General features: G+C 41.2%; 1 long non-coding RNA gene across 1 annotated transcript; it reads right to left on the bottom strand.

Annotated features, from left to right (window-relative positions):
- Positions 1-6,997: 6,997 nt before the first annotated feature.
- Positions 6,998-9,402, bottom strand: LOC141941727 (uncharacterized). Its single transcript, XR_012628398.1, has 3 exons — positions 9,263-9,402; positions 8,652-8,734; positions 6,998-7,512 (listed from the first exon to the last, which is right to left on the bottom strand). It is a non-coding gene; the product is annotated as an uncharacterized LOC141941727 (long non-coding RNA).
- Positions 9,403-13,740: the final 4,338 nt, after the last annotated feature.

The raw sequence follows: 13,740 nt of genomic DNA, 5'->3' as shown, positions 1-13,740 counted from the left end.
TGTCCCTCTGTTGGAAGCTACCATTCCAGGGACAGTTTAGCAGAACAAGTATCCCCTCTTGAGTCAGCACGGTTTACAGGCTGAAACCAGCAGGATCTCATACGAGTACAGCAGGCTATAAGCTTCCCTCGCTGGGGTGCAGGCACACGTCACATTCAGCCAGCCCCGTGGCAAGGCAGCATCCCCAGCAGAGGGTGGGGAAGATAGCTGGGAGCCGTTTCTACTTCAGCTATCTCTGATTGAACTCTGTCACCAAGCATGAGTCAACACCCAGAGCCCGTTAGCTGGCTGCTAGCATATAGTGCTGCTGGTTTATAAAAAGGAATGACACTATAAAAATAGTTAGGGCTCAAACTTTCAGTGTGCACATCTGTTCTTCGAGACAGACTTTAAGGTCACTTTGAATCATGGAATGAAATATACAGCTAGTGAAATCCAAGAAAAATTACTGCCTTTCCCCTTGTGTCTGAACTTTTATCTGCTCATCTGAACATTTTGCAAAAACCAACAGAAAACCTATTACAAAGATTGCTGGTGCATGAAATGATTGAGAAATATTTGCAGTTTGAAAGCAGTTTCACTTCCTGCCTGATACCACAAAGAAGCTTTTTAATAAAGTTAACATCACTGTTATTTGTTTTACATCTATGTCCTTATTTTGTCTATTTTAGATTTCTCGAGTACGTATGTTAAAACAAAAAAAAAAAATGGCTCCTAAAGCCAGAAGTTCATAGTTTTTCATTGTAAGCTACACTGTTGATAACATAATAATGTTTCTAATAATAACACTTTGTGCTTACACTGTAAAGCAGCTTTCATCCAAATATTTCAATGCATGCTACCAATTTTAGTTAAGCTACCTAAATATATGCATACCATTTTACAGCTAGGCAGACTGAAAGATTTTGCGACCCTCTTTCCACAAGCACAGAGGCTGAAAAACTAGGTTGTGGAGTCCTGAGTTAAAATACCCCAGGAACCATTAAACTATACTGCCTGTGCAACACCTATTCACAGTAGTTAAGCTCCAGAGCTGGTAGAATACTAATTAAATTAATTTTGCAAATGCTTCTGTGCTGCTATTTGTGAGGTTGTGTTCCAATATGCAGACAAGCTGTTAGATAGTCATAAAATATATTTGTGAGTCCTGAAAGTAATGAATTTCGACATGAATAACTAGCTAAAGACTGTCCTATGAAATAGAAATCATAACAAAAAGCTATCGTATGTTCCCTACTATTATTTTTGGTTACTTAAAATGTTTCAGCTACCCACTCAAAAAGCCACGTGACCAGTATCATCATCTTGCAGGCTATGTCTCTTTCTAGAAACTACTTGCACTGTGACCAGAATAAAAAGGCTAAATTTGTTCATTACAGTTTTGACCAATACAGTTAAATACAAAACCAAATACCATTCTGACCCACAAGGGAATTGCCAGAGGGATGGCTGACCAATAGTTCTTGCTTTTAGTTCAAAAGGAGGGTCACCAGTTTCTCTGACGGCCTCTTCCAAGGTTGTGTCATTGGCAGTGCTAGCGTGACAATTACCCAATTAAAATCACATGGCCAGTCTTTGCTAACATGGTGATACTTCAGCCATGTTCTGCACTGCATTGAAGGTCATGTTTCTTGCATCTTTTTCTGAAGCCATCTGGGGGCACCTGCTGGCTGTTGGACTTGCTGGACCCTGGGTCAGTTCTTGCAGGATACTGGACATTCCTACATAACTAAGTAATGTGAGACATACATGTTAAAAGTCTTTTTTTTCACCATTTTTTTTTTCCGAAAGGGAAAGTCAGATATGCATATTTAAACTCAGGGCTTTTATTCCTATAGGACTAAATGAGTTGCAAGCCCCACACCAACACACGATTCTGGTTAGTGACAAATGCGGGGGAAATGCAGTAAGATGGGGCATGAAGGGCAGGAAGCAAAGATGGCATCTGGGCGATTTGTGTGTGCCTCTTTCTTTCACATAAAAATTTCATTGCCTGGGGATAATCCCAGAGGGAGCTGAAGGGTGTGAAACCATAATAATGAGCATATTCCTCCCACTTAGATAGACCTGTGTAATCTAGATCCTTCCAGTGTATGACACTGGAAGGTTTATGCACCAGGACCTGAAACAGCTGGAAATAGCAGAAATTCTAAAGAAAAAGTTTTTCTGAGACACTCTTACCCCTCAGGGAGTCCTCACAGCAGGCTGAGGCTTTCACTGCTCTCTGTCTCAGCTCTCACATTGCCTGCTGCCCACCATGCAGCAGGGAAAGGCGGCACCGCCATAAGGCACGCAGGATTTGCAGCACGTGTTTCCAGGTGGGAAGTGTCACTATGGGACCTGCAGAACCTCTGATGCTTTGAAATTCTGCTTTTATCTTTCTTTCTTTCTTTAAGCATACCATTTCTTTTTTGCTCCCTGATCTTGACCATGCACTCAAACACACGAACATCATCAGGTCACCCGAGGCAGGGCCAGGCTGGCAGTAACCCTCCATGCGTGCAGATGTACGTACGCACACACCTGGCAGAGTGACCATGTTTCAAACTGGAAAGCAAGACACCAACAGTGGATGACCATTCAAGTGGAATATATGAAAGGAAACTTGGAAATCAGAGGACAACCTTTCCCTGTTTCGGCAAGAAAAACAGGGTCAATTTATAACAAGGGAAAAGGTTTTATAATAATGGAATTATCCCTGTATGATACCTCTTTTTCCAATTCCCAGCATTTCCGGTGTCTATGCCGGGACACCTTCTATACCCATACCCCTCATCCTTGCATTGCAACACACTGACCTTACTCTTACCCCGGTACCTTCATATCCACCACTCCAGCTTCTTATAACTCTAAAAACTCCATACAGATCTATGTACATGATATATATAGAACATACATACCTATGTTCCTTTTCACCTATACAAAGAATTTTTAGGCAGCACTCTCCACTGCTCTGAACCTCCTTTGCTCTCCAAATCCTCTTCTCTGCATTACCTAAGATTTAGCACCAAACCTTATATCTCCTTTTAGAAATAGACACAGGCACAAACTGCAATGTGCTGGGAATTGCATCTCTTCATACCTACTTTCCACTAGACCCAAGCACTGATTGTTCATGGTATTAGCTTGGCTTCTCAGGCCTCTGGAGCTTAGAGCTCCAGAGAAGTCAGGCTGTATTTGTTCACGTTGTTTGGCTAACATATATAAAATATAGTTGCACCCATCATGTGAAGAATGGATGTTACTATGTTGATGGGCACTGTAATAAATAACAGGTTACACAATAAAATGAAACAATCATCCATGCCATAGGAATAATAATTGGTAAACATGTTGGCTCGCTTTTTATGGAGCATTTCAGATTTTGTCTGGGTTTTACTGCACTGCAAGCAACATTTGCTTTGTGTTAGGTTACTCTTTTATTCTCTTTTAAAAGCAACGGAGATTTGTTCTATAGTTACTGAATTTTTATTCTTATCTTATATACCACTGCGCTATCCATATAAATGCAGCAAGATTAACCGTTCAAGTGTGACTAAAGCAATCTTGGAAATAACAGGAATAAAGTGATATATTCCCCAACCCCCACTTCAGCACACAAACAAAAAGTTGCTAAACAGTACAAGCCAGCCAACATAGAAATCTCCAGCATTGTTCCCTTCTTGATCTTCATTTAAAAGGCAGAAAAATTGGAAAGTGTGGGAGAAAAAAAAAAGGCATAGACAAGTACAATTATGAGGACAAAGAGAAATTCTCATATAGTGCATTGTATCTAATTTCCAAAGCTTTTTCTAGTGTATACCAAACACCTCCTCACTGATTCAACTAACAGAGGAAATCACAGTCTATTGATCCAGTTAGCATAGCTGCAAGTTGTATGTGAGTATGCAAACACAAATTAAACACATTTTGGAAACAAAAAGTAGTTTTTAGTACATCAACCCTCTCAACATGGCTGTAGCAACACTGCCAGTTGTGCTGCAGTTTAATATAGACTTCCTATGGAAATCAATTCCACATGCTGATGGCTTACTAGTTAATGCCTACAAGTTACTCATTTATCTGTTTTGCATTTATCGACTGTCAATTTCATAGAATACCCCCCACCTTCTCATGTTATGAGACAGTGGATAGTAGCTCCTCATGTTTCCTCTACTCAGTCACTTCCAGTAACTGTCTTATGCTTCTCATGGAAATTTTACGGTGTTTTAATGTCTTTTTATACAGTGTTTTAGATGTCTTTTTATACAGGCCTCTTAACTAGGATCATTACACTGTCACTTAGTCTATTTTATTTCATACAAAGTTAGTGAGGTGATCAAATACCTTTAGTATAATTGGTAAGCTCCTAAATTATAGAGGATATTGTTAATATTTTCCTTATCAGTCTGATTTTTTTGAAATAAAAATCAGTTGTTAGGTGAAGACACGTAAACATCATTGTTAAAATGAGAGAGGACAAGTTGTGTATTCACTTTCTCTATGTGATCTCACTCATGTATTTCTGTAGGACTGACTGAGTGTAAGCCTATAATTTGGTTTGAGATCTAATTTTGCAAGGAAAGCATTGTTAACCAAAGCTGGATCCTCTTACTCTGCCTTTTATTCTACTTTATTCTACTCCAGCAAGACTTCACCTGGAAGATTTGCAGCTTAGAAACAGCCTGAAGTCATTGTCTCACATTAAGGAAGCATATCTAGGGAGACCAATTTCCCTTCTGTATTATCAGTGCTCTTCATGTACGTGATAATTATAGGTCAGGGCCTGATTCTCAGCTTACCACAATAGTGAAACTCTATTAATGTCCACCGAGTTGTTCCCAGTACAACAGAGATTTCCAAACCCTACAATCAGTTAAGATAAATATTACTATTCTGTGAATGACCTTGTGTGGATCTTGGTGACCATATGTTTGAATCCTAACATGCACGCTGGACATAAACATCAGCACATTTTTTTCAAATAAATTGTGAAAGTGGTTTTGTTAAAAGCAACATTTGGTAAAAAGTCTTTTAGTGGATGAATTTCTGCACTTAACAGAAAGCAAGAAAACAATTGTTTCCTGTAATTGGACAGTTTGATTAGAGGCAGGTGGTGCAGAGCTGAGAAAACTGGAGCCACAAAGCCAATTTTAGTGTCAAGCACATTTCCTTTTGCTTTAGGATCCAGAAGCATAACATGTAAATTGCTTCCCCCCCCCCAAAAAAAAAGAAAAAAAAAAAAAGAAAGAATGTAAATTTAGTTCCTATTTATTATTCCTACTGATACTCTATCCATAGTAGAAGTTTGCAGCTTGGAAAGAAGTGCATACTTATGTTCATAATACACAATGTGCATAGGATCACAGGTATAAAAAGAATACAGACTTAAGACAAGAAAAAAAAAAGGTCTTTAAGATTTCCTTGAAAAGGTAGGCAAGAGATGTGGTGAGGATCTGTTCTTGTAAACCCCAATTCAAACAACACACCCTCACTAAACTATTATCAGCTGTAGCTTTATTACTTAGTATTTTTATTACCAGTGCACTGAGGAGTGCCAGTGATGGACCACTGTGCTGGGCACCATACAAAGCAGCACCTTTGACTGCAATAGAATTAAATTTAATTTGACTCCTGCTGAGATCTCAGTGGGTATCAATCTCAACTACTGCTCAAGTAAATACAATAACCAGGTCTACTCAACCAGCCTCAGCCCACATTAAGCCAGACACCGTACCTAATCAAGGAGAAACTAAAGTCCTGCCATGGGATGAGAAAGAGGTTGACCATTTTATATACATCTGATTTAAAGTATACAGAATACCTAACACTGAACTGAGATAGAATTAATTTTCTTCTTCATAGCCCACTTCACATTGATCATTCATAAGAATATGGTTTAAACAACTGAAGGATGAAAACCCCAGGGACACATTTGCTGCTGGCATAGACCAACATGTAACTTTGGTCAGTATTTGGTGTAAGAAATAAGTCTGAACAAAGCAAACTTGCTCCTCACGGGATGACAACACACCAAGAACTGCCAGTGGTACCAAACCTCTCTGGAAGCTGACTCCTCATGCACTGAGATGGGAGATGCTCGTCACTCCCATTCTGACGCGGTACAGAGGACGTGACCTCATCCCACCCACACCGACCGAGAGCCCGCTGCACATCTCAGCAGCAAGTGAGAACAGAGAAGCGATCCAAGCGGCACTGCGCTCACAGCACTCCTCAGCTGGGCCCTGCGCGTGGGAGGAGGAAGCCGCCTTGGTTAGCTGTCACCTAGCGCGACTGCGAGCAACTGCACACTCCCACTCCCACCACCTGCATCCTACTCAAGCGAGCTACACCTCTGATCTGGACTTAGACGCTGTGTGAGCACTAGCTCTCCTCCCCAGCACTGCTGGGAAGGGGACGGGGAAGGCCCGTGAGAACAGCGGCACTAAACCACTAAGCACTGTGAGCAATGCAGAGGCAGGAAGGAGTTGAGCTTCTCAAGCGCATGGCAAAACTTGTAAGGGCTATTTCTAGGCTTGTGAACCTTATGTATCATGCACAACTCACAGCTGGGCCTAATGTCCCACCTAACCTCCAGCATGGGAGTGCCTTTGGGCAAAGCTTCATCCAGAAGCACTGCCTGGTGAGGTACCTTAATGAAATGCAGACAGATCAAGTTAGAAGTGTGAGCGGTGTGATCACATCAACAGCTGACACTATGTAGAATACAGGAGGATGATTTGCAACAAAAGTAAGAGGCACCACTTACATATGTGATGTGGTAGAATGAACTTCCCCAGCTGGTGCTTGCATGAGAGCAACTGACACACATAGATATGTTGGTACTATTACAATAATAATATTTTCACAAGGAAGATAAGTACTGAACAGTATCTTTACTGTACTGGGCACAAACATAGCTTCAATCAACATAAGCCACACATGACCTCTTCTCCATCTATTCTTTCCCTCAAAGAGATATTTATTGTGGACAACAACAGGCATACCTGCGGGGCAAGTGACTTTTCGCATCAGTACTTGCACCTTCTAGATGACGGTAACATACTGTACATTACACCCTCAATATTGATAAGTTAGAATTAGTAGTAACATAAGAGTAAGGGACAACAGACATTACAAGTGGTTTCTTAATGTCAGAAAAAATGCTCTTTGTTACAGAAAAATAAAAATTCTGAGAGATAAAAGTGAAGCTATATGAAATCCAGAAGTGCCTAAGTGTCTCCAACACAGTTCAGTGGTCAGCGCTGGTAGCTTGTTAGTTCCAGCTCAAAATATTCTCTGGCTTTTTCTTAGTTGTCCAAAAATTGTTCTTACTTTGGACATTAATTCTTCCAGAGCAGTCCCACCAGGATCCAGCAAGATGATTGTAAAGCCCATCATCGGTTCAGCTGTGACCAGACAAGAGGATCTGACGTTAAGAGGAACAGTCATTACCAACCACATGGGAAATGAAGCACTTCTTGAGCATCTCCTAGAGCTCACGCCTCCCTTGGCAAGTCTTTGTGACATCCACTAAGAAGAGAGAGAAGGGATCAGTTCTGCTGATAACACTCTGGACACTGGTCTGGAAGAGGCTCCCTAAAACTAGAAGCTTGCTCCTCAGCACTGAATAAACTTGATCATCCTGTATTACATTTATAATATCCAGTTGTTCCATAAGGTCCGTAAGTTAAATTCTAATCACAATGTCAATCCACTGAAATTCTAGTATTTCTCACACAATTATGCTGACTATGAATAATCAAATCACAGTATTAAGCTGTATCACTATACTCCTCTTCAACTTTTCCAGCACCCTCCCCATGGCTATTGTCTCTTTTCATACCACAGTATTTACCTAAATGATGCAAAAGCAGAGGGACACTGTGTACACTTGTGCAATTGATAGATGGACAAAATTGGAATAAAGTCAACACAGATTTTAAAGATGTTTAGGGATTTAGCTCCCACAGCATTAGGGACAAGGCATCTCACAAAATCTGTTTGTTAGACTGGGACTGGAACAGAACTGCATTCCTCTGTACAGCTGGAGTCTGATGGTCATGTCTGAAAAAGGTCTTTATCCCTAAAGCAGAGAGAAAGCAGTGCAAATCAGCTGGAGATAAGGTCAACAGCTATGGCAATGGAGGAGGAGCTCCTGTCCTTATTTTCCTAAATGTCCAGCAATTTCCAGTCCAACCAGGCCTCTTCCTGGAGCAACTGATACTGTGAAATGCAGCCACCTCCCTAACCTACAACCTTGCACTTCTCAGCCCATCCTGTTGCAACAAATATTCTACAATACACACACTAATAATAACAAAAAAATGCTACCAAAACAAAGCCCTCCAAGACACATTTGTTCTCCCAGGAGAAGAGGATGAGAGAGCTAGGACCACGTGGCTGATGTTACTGAAGGTGCTCTGATACTCCAGCAATAAGTGTGGTGCAGAAACACACATAAAATAGAAACCATCCAGCTGATAACACTCTCATGTACTTTGATTCTCTCCAGGTCATCACTGACATTATAGTCTTACCAGTCTTCCAGCACCTCCCAGTTTTCTCCTGTTGTCCCATCTGCTTCAGAATTCAGAGAAGCTGGTTACCTAGGCATGGGTTATATTGACCCTGAGAAATTGAGTTTTCAGGCATTTCAATTTCATGATCACCTGTGCAGGTCTGATCCTGATCTTCTCTAGTAATTCTCTTTTCTCCCTTGGGAAATTTCTGCCATCTGTCCTCTTTTGCCTTCCTGAAAATGGAGACAAAAATATAGCTTTTAGCAACATCCTCAGTAAATGCTTTCACTTTCTCTCACAGGCCCCATCATTCCTTTCAGTAGCCTGTTATTCCAAATGCACAGCAAGCAAATACATTTAACTCTTTTTAAAAGTGAGCAAAGGTTTCAATTACCAGTTTCATTCTTGCCCATTGCATGTATTTATTTCAAACACTTAGGCACGTTTCCTTTCATTCTCCATCTGTCTTTTTTTATTTCCATTCATTCTTTCTGTTGTGGATTATCACCAAATGTAGAGCATTATAATGGAAGTCAGGTCTTCTAATTCAGTTGCTTATCCCTCAAACTCACGATGTGACTCTATGTCATTAAGCCTTAATAAGCCTCGGTTTCCTACTTTTAAAAAGGATGTTGTCTGTTTGAACCATTACATTAAAACCGTTTAATTTAACCAGAATAATAATACTTTATAAATGCTAAGTACTATTTCTGTTTCATGCCAATCATCCCACCCACATTAATTAACTCCTTTGTGTTTACCTCTGGGCTGATACATATGTCATAATCGACTGTCGAGCTCTGGGTTCACAGTGAACAGATAAATTTCACTTTGTGGAGATCTGTCTTGATCCTGAACTCTTTCCACTCCTGCACAACTTTCTTCCAAAAATTATCTTTCGTGAAATCACACAGAGAAAACCTGTTAAAGAGAAACTGAATTATTAAGCTGAACAAAGATAATGTAAAGGGTTTGGTCCCCTATACTGCTAATTGTTCTCATTCTTTAGAGGTTTTGGTAAGAGTATCTGAATGCATGCATTCACCCTAAGCATTTTCAACACAATGTAATCACACTGAAATAAGAAAGGAGAACCTAGCACAGATAACTGGAGGATGTATCCCATCATTCGTGTCTCAGAGAGATGCAGAAAGCATGTAACACTCAAATAATGTTAACAAATTAGAAATTGATACAATGTGTTTTGCTTTGGCTTGTTTGGGGGTTTGTTTGAGGGTTTTTTAACTGCAGTATGACATTATTCAAATCAACTGACAGAGAGAGGCTACTCTTATGTTAGTTTTGAATAGTCTCATTAACATTCAGCTCCAGAAATTCTAGTTTCTTTTAGCAAAGCAAAAATGTTCTTCCTATTCAGACCAACTCAACAAAATCTCATCTGGTTACTGCCACTGGAACCTTTGTAGACACAAGTCCAGGTGGCCTTTGGGCTTTAGGCAATAATTTGCTAACACCTTTTACATGTCAACTCTCAGCTACATTCCCCACATACCCAAAACTCCTCACATTATTTGCACATTAGAATATTCAAGAAATGCAGAATCAGACCCAAGGACAGCAGAGCATGTGTTGTACAATTTATTGGGATAGAAACACCTCAGTCATCATTTGTCCTCGCTTATAGCAGGTTATATTACCTCTTCAGCTCTGGTTGCTCTATCAGAGTGAATTGTCAGTTGCTTTCTGTTACACTGTCAGATAGCGTCTGCTCTGGGCACCTTCAGTAATACACATACAGCGGGAGATAGTTTATAAGGGGAAGAGCATGAGGATTTTCGTTATTCCTTTGAAATATGAAGGCTTGATCCTAGCTATTGAGGGGACTGGAGCAGAGCTGAGTGCCTATTTCATGTCCAGCATTTCTCTCCTCTGACCATATAAAAACAGATAAGGAGAATACACAGCCATGATGCTCTGCCTTGGTAAACCTGTCAAGCAAAATGACCCATAGCAGGAGTGCTCCAGGGAACTTTGAAGTTCTTCAAATCACAACTTTTTCTCTAAGATGCACCTCACCTCTTTTTCTTAGTGATTTTTTTAGTGATTCCTGGCTAGGCTGTTACAAAGCTCAACACGTGCTCACAGTTCCCATATATGCCTCCACGAGGATGCTGCTACTTTTGTACCCTAACCCCTCAGACATCTCCCCTCACCCAACATTCACAACTTCTTTCCTGGATTTTGTTTTCTAAAACTTTTCTTCTCCCTCCAACATCGAAGTTATCCATTCTCCAGCTCAGAGTGCTCAAGTGCTCACCACTCTCAGTGTCTCAAGTGCTCACCACTAGTTTCTCCCTATCTTACTGTCTAAACCTCCTGTAGAGACCTCTGCCTGCCCCTTCCCACTAACTAGTATTAAAGAGCAGGTAGGGGCTGCAGAAGATGCTGACTTCTCAGCAACTACTTTATTTGTTCTCAAAGACTAAGTGACTACTATTTTTCATTCATCACCTGAAGATAATCATATACATTTACCAGCAAGAAGAGTACTGCTACTCACACATAAGTGTTAATCTTACCTCTATCCAAGATGGATACCATTTCCCTGTTGCCTTCTGCATGCCTCTTTCTTTGACTTCAGGCCTTATTTTTTCCTTCTTCCCTACATGAGGATATTTCCCCCTGTGCTCTGTTTCACAACAATGCAGCACTTTTCAAGAGATTAAGGATTTATTTGGCAACATCAGGCTCTTCCACCCCATCTTCCCCACTGGTTCCTCACCCCTAGAGCTTAGTTCTCAGCCAATGACCTGCTGAGATTTTCACCCCGCAGGCTCTGTCTCCAGCCTACTTAGCTGGCTTCTGCTCTTCCTATCTCTACCTGAGAAGTGCTGAGTAGCACAACTTGCTTGAATCTTTCACCTTTGCATTCACACAGATTTGGAGGCCTGGTGCAGAGGCACATCCTCCTGTGGTGCAATACCCACCCCCCTTAGACTCACACCTTGCAGACCTCCCTCTTGGAAAAAAAGGGAAAGGGCTTGTCTCACCCACAGACCTTACAGGCTCAGCTGATCCTCTGGTAGAAGAAAATATTTAGAATATATATTGCTGCCATAAATTGTAGATAGTTAAAAGAAAAGGAACCCTGTGGAGATATCTGAAATCTAAACTCAGACAGGCACTAATCTAAAATAAACTACAGCCGGTGTTTCAGCTTTGATTCAGCTGCCATCAAAGGCAAATGGCACAATTCCCATTGATTCCAATTAAATCATCGACTAGGTCCTCTTCTTACTCATATTGCTTTTTTAGATGTCTCTATTTGCTTTGCAAGTAGTAAGTTTCCCTGCAATACTGTGTGGCTCTCAGGACCATGAAAAATTTTCAGAGAAATCCATACAAATGCAAATCTTGGTATTATTTTTTTTATTAAAGAAAGTAGGTAAGATTTTTAACTCCCCTAAGTAGTGTCATGGAAGAAAAACCAGCATGGTTTTGTGCTCATGATTTAGCTGGTTTCATTTTGCTATTCTATAATCTGTCCTAAGATCCATCCAACATACCTTCTGTACATCTCTCTACTTAAGAACTCTCTTATGACACCAAATACAACTGTTAAATAAAATGCAACTGTTACCCAGTGAGATGGATGTTTAACCCTCATGCATCTAGCTTGACTTTGACATGCCTCATCTCAAAGCAGAACCCACACACACATATTTTTAGACTGCGCTTAGCACACGTGTATGAAGGAAGCTGTGCTGATGTGCAACATCCCTGCATTGATGCTGCCATTCTTGTGGGAGTTGTGTCACCACAAGCTATGCAGCTTTTTGCCTCACTCTCCACTTTTACAAGGACAGCAAGAGAGTCTCCTGGTTTACAGTTCAATGGTGACAGAGCGTGCCACCACATCTGCGCTGTGGGCAGTTCAGTTGCAGCTGTTTTGAGACATTTGGGGGTAAAGTTGTCAGCTCCCGCACTTTGCTGAGCTCACAGTCCTCTTTCCTGGAGGCTATTACATGCTTTCCTTGAAAGTCTGGCCTTCCTGGTTACAGAGAAAAGCCTAAAAACATGGAATCTTACAGTATTTTGAAGTGTGACTCATGACTTTTTACCATGAAGGGCACATACTACTGCCTCCTTTCAACTTCCCTCTGTCTCTTTGCATGCAGCCGCACCTGCAGATGTTCAGGGAGGAGTGCTTGCACTCATGCACCCTAAAAGCAGCTTCTGTGTATGCAAAAGCCAGCACCCGCGTGCACAGGTGTCACTATTCCCAACGGGCGGGTGCAGGGGTTCTGCTTGATGAGGCTGCATGTGTATAAGCAGTTGCCCCTTTGGGCAAAGTAGTCTCTAAATACCACATTTTAGCAAAGTAGCGTAGCTTCTTCCATGTGTTCCTTCCACAGCACATTTTTGAAAGTAGTTTTAACAGTGTTAGATATACAGATATCTATCTCAGACTTTTTTTTTTTTCCACTTGTATTATCTGATGCTACTATGCAGAGCTTATAGTTTTATGCCACTGATGGATCCTGGGATGAATTTGCTCTCTTTTACTCACCAGAGTTCTTAAAATAGTCAATGCAAGTTGTGAATTTTTAGGACAAGATTAGATCCATTTCCTGCATGTGTACCCAAGTAGGGCACAGAGTACAAAGAGCCTCCCAGAAACAAATTACTGTCTATCAGGTACAGAAAGAGATGTAAATATCAAAACAGCATTGTCTATCACCCCTTCAAGATCCTCACTTCTCCCCTTGGTTCATTTCTGCCTCTTTTTTCCCGTGTATTATTGCATTTCTCGCATCCCACCCTCCATGATCAGGCCAGTTGCTACCTTTCCACATTTTCTTCTCTTTTATATCTTCTGCCAATCTCCCCAATACGCAGCTCACCCCTGAAGAAGAGGATGGGAGGGAGGATTACCCCTGTTTGATTCTGTGAATGCGACTCTGATAGCAAAGGGAAACAAGGACCACAACACAAGCCAACTCTGTATCCTGCCTGAGTGGCTGTGACTCAGAGAGTGGCCATCTTGGGGCAGGAAACACCTCAGTGTTTTTTGTTCCACATAGCACCAGCAGCACCAGATCTAGAAAAAAAGAAAAAATAATACTTGTGATATAATTCTGAGATTGCTGCAGAGATAAGGTGAGCTGGCAGGGGATCCTAACAGCACAGGGCAGGCAGCTCTCGGGCTCCTTGGGGAGCTGCTGCCACAACCCCGTGTTGCAGAGCCCCTTCCCTTTCTCCACATCTCCACCCTGCA

The sequence above is a fragment of the Strix uralensis genome, chromosome 3 (assembly GCF_047716275.1).
Source record: "Strix uralensis isolate ZFMK-TIS-50842 chromosome 3, bStrUra1, whole genome shotgun sequence".
NCBI lineage: Eukaryota > Metazoa > Chordata > Aves > Strigiformes > Strigidae > Strix > Strix uralensis.
Note: the sequence above shows the minus strand (reverse complement) of the source record. Positions and strands in the feature narration are given on the sequence as shown.